Raw genomic sequence first — 4,060 nt, 5'->3', positions numbered from 1 at the left:
CTCCCCGACTCATGGGTAACAGAAAGAAACCGGGTCTTATTAGTTCCCAATATGCAGGATCCTGTCCAATTTTTTGGCAAATATGCATAGGCTAGTTTGCCACAAATCCAATAATGTCCTTCAGGAGTTTTTCCACCCGTTTGGTATATTTGTCCCAACAGTCCAATTTCTAAATCTCCTATTCATCTTTAGTGGGTTTCCCCACTTGTCCCACTTATTTCTTGTTTCATTCCATAAGTATCCCCCTTCACATTCCAGGTTACCTACTTGCCTTCCACCATCTTTTAAATTTTGCCAACAGCTCTTTCCAATTATACTTGTTTGGAGTATCCATTGTTGCTTTCTGTTACCTTCTGTTGTAATGTTTTCAGTCTTCCATATTCGGGGGATCACTTATGTTACTTTCCATAGCTTCCCATGGCCACCTATCACCTTGATTTGTTCCACCACAAACATAACAGTTGGTCACATGTAACGACTTAGCAATGTTTTCACCAAGATTCACAAATAAATTCTTAGTCATTGTGGGAATTTCATATTTCACCCCTGTTTTCCATTTCATGATAGAATGAATTAAAGAGTAGCTGGTTTTTTACTGGTTTTCTAGTCTTTTCTTTATATTCTATGAACAAGCTGATCCCAGGGTCCTTTCCTGAGCCATCAATCTTTAATCCCAGTTCCGCTCTCTGTTGTTTCCATTTGCCTAGGTTTATGAGAGTTAAGGTAACAGGATTGCAAGAGTGAGCTGTACAGTTGGGTAGAGCTTTTTCTTTGACAATTTTTGCTTCAAGGCCTGTTCCGGCACAGAGTTGAGGCCATCTCCAGCTAGAAGCCGTGCTCCAGCAGGCACAGGCCCACATTCCACCTCTCCCCCATACATGATTCTCACAAAAGTATGTATCCCTATCTATACTTCATATCTGTTGGGATGACAATAAGAGGGCCTATCCTTAGATCCAGGGCAAAGGTATTTTTCACAATTGCTATAATATTTTCTCCACCTTAAATCACCACAGTTGGTATAGCGGTCCTCATCAATGGCGGCACAGGCATCAAAAGCTATCGATACTGAGGCGTTTAAATTGGTTAGTTCTTTACTTTTTCCAAGTAATTTTCGTCTTAGAGTTCGTCTTTACTTCTATCCAGTATAGATATGGGAGCTCTTTTGGATCATAGCATATAATTTCGTTCTCTTCCTTACATAAGGCATACTGGGTTGGTTATGAATGCAAGTCCCGATCATTCGATCTTTACAGCCGCAGGCAGGTGGTACACCAGGGTTTGAGAGCTTACCCGCCCCCTCCTGGTAGTGACCACACATTGATTGCAATTGTTTGCTGCAGCCTGAGTCAAGAAACTCACCCCAAATAGGGTCAGAAGAGGTCCGGTAAGGGCCATAGTGGCCGGCGGTCATAGCCCGAAGGGGTTGCAGCCCTCGGCAGACCTTCTAAGCCGCACCACTGATTCCCTATCCGGTCTTGCCCTCTTCTCACTGGGTTATGCCACCGGATGAGTTCTTGTCGGTTATAGCGACAATTATTGGTTTCGCACTGGATACACCAGAAGCTTAGGCTATTATGTAAATATTGTTTTTCTTTTCTTGTCCCTCCGACCTCACTGGGAACACTTAGTTCTGATAAATAGTCTAACACTCCTCCACACATGTACAGGCACTAATACCAATCCCTTAAAAAAAAAACTATTTTGGGGTATTCCTCTCATATATTCTTTTTTTTTTTTTTTTTTTTTTTTTTTTTTATTTTATTACAGGGGCTACTACAAAATTCCCACAAAACTTATCTCATATTTGCAATGAAGGTTTTTTAAGTCCGTTTTATGATCAGCTTGGTGTCTCCCGGTTCAGATGTTATTTTCCACTCCTTCACTGGACCTTTCACTCGCGACGCGTGTGTCCATCCTTTTTCAGCAGTTCGTACAGCTGTTTCTGTAGTTAACAAGACAAGAAAAGGTCCTTCCCAGATGGGAGATAAGGTTTCTTCCTTCCATGTTTTTATCAAAACATTATCTCCCGGTTTTATTTGGTGAATTGCAAACCCTAAAGGTGGTGTTTGAGCTATCATTCCAATTTCCCTTAGCTCTTTCAATCTTTTTCCAATAATGATTATATATTTTTGAATACTATGATCCTCAATTGCTTTGTTTCCCAAGGGCATTCCTTGAGAATAAGGCATACCATATAACATTTCATATGGTGATAATCCGTTTCACTGTGTGGTTTTGTCCTTATATTTAAAAGTGCCAAAGGTAAGCACTTTGTCCAAGGCATTTGAGTTTCTATCATTAATTTAGCCAATTGTTGCTTTATTGTTTGATTCATTCTTTCTACTTCCCCTGAACTTTGTGGATGCCATGGGGTATGGTATTCCCATTGTATGCCTAATGATTGACATAATAATTTTACTATCTTTGAGGTAAAGTGCGTGCCCTGATCGGAATCAATGCACTGGATTATCCATACCTAGGTATCAGATGTTCTAGTAAAATTTTCACTACCGTCTGTGCCGTAGCTCGTGCTACAGGGTAAGCTTCTACCCATTGTGTTAGATGATCCCACTATTACCATAAATGTTTTATCCGTCCCACCTTAGGCAATTCTGTAAAATCCACTTGTATTCTTTCAAAAGGTCTGTAAGCTGTTTTTCTTCCTCCCACAGCTATTTGTCGAAACACCCTTTTATTTATCTTTTGACAGGTTAAGCAACCTTGTGTAATTTGTTTGCTGTTTCAAAAATTCCAATACAGCCAAATTGTTTAAGGAAATGATCACGTAATGCCTTTGTACCCCAATGTGTTTGTGCATGCAAGCGTTTCCAATATTTGTCTGGCATATTGCTTTTGCAGCATTTCCCGTCCATCGGGCAGTGTCCATTTCCCTTGCTCTAATTTTACTCCTATCTTTTCCAATTTGCTTGTTTCTTCAGGGGTAAACCTTTTTTCTTTCTCCCTTGTTTTTTCTTCGTCACTTGTGTCTTTTTCAGTTTGTGCTACATAAATTCTGGTAGTTTGAGTCCTTAAAGCTGCCTCCTGTGCCTCCTTATCAGCTAAGTTATTTCCTCTGGTTTGGTAATTTAATCCTCTTGGTGTCCTCTCACATGTACTACTGCTATCTCGTTTGGTTCCCTTAATGCTTTTAAAATTTTTACTATTAATTCCTGATGTATTAGATCTCTCCCTTGAGTATTAATTAAGCCTCTTTCTTCCAAATTTTTCCAAAGGTATGGACTACCCCATATGCATATTTAGAATCTGTAAATACAGTCCCGCTTTTTCCTTTCAATAACTCCAGAGCCCTATATAGGGCATACAGTTCACAAGCTTGGGCTGACCATGATGGGCTCAGAGGTCCCGATTCTGCTAGCTCTAAATCCTTATTGATAATTGCATATCCTGATTTCCTCTTCCCTTCCACTACTCGGGAGGAGCCATCTATAACAATACTCCTCCTTTGTCTAATTCAGTATCTCTTAAATCTGGTCTCACTTAGTCTGGGTTTCAATTACTTCTAGACAATTTGTTGTAATTCCCTGATGGTTCTCCAAACAGGAATTGTGCTGGGCTTTGAGCAGAGGTCACCCTCAGCTCTAAATCAGGGGAGTCAATTAATATTGCTTCATATTCAGGATCCGACTATCGGTTAGCCATTTTTCTGCTTTTTGCTGTAACACACTTCTAACATTATGCAGTGTGTATACCTTTAAAGGAGCACTAAAAGTAATTTTTTCTGGCTTCTTCTATTAACAATGCTGTGGCAACCAGAGCTGAAGACAAGCAGGCCACCCTCTTCTTACAGGATCTAATAATTTGGAACAATAACTCACGGGTTTTCTCATTCCTGCCCAGTCCTGGGTAAGGACTCCGTATGCCTGGTCTGATTTGATACATTAAACAAAAAGATAAAAAGGTTTTCTAAATCCGGCGGAGCTTAACACAGGTGCTTGAATTAAGGTCCTTTTATTTCTTCAAACTTTCTGTCATCTTCTGTAGACCACTTAAGTTGGTTGTTAGTCAATTTTCATATAAAATTTTGCTTTTTCACTGT

This window comes from Tauraco erythrolophus, chromosome 16 (assembly GCF_009769465.1).
Source record: "Tauraco erythrolophus isolate bTauEry1 chromosome 16, bTauEry1.pri, whole genome shotgun sequence".
NCBI classification, from domain to species: Eukaryota; Metazoa; Chordata; class Aves; order Musophagiformes; family Musophagidae; genus Tauraco; species Tauraco erythrolophus.
The sequence above is the reverse complement of the archived record's forward strand: the minus strand, read 5'-3'. Positions refer to the sequence as shown.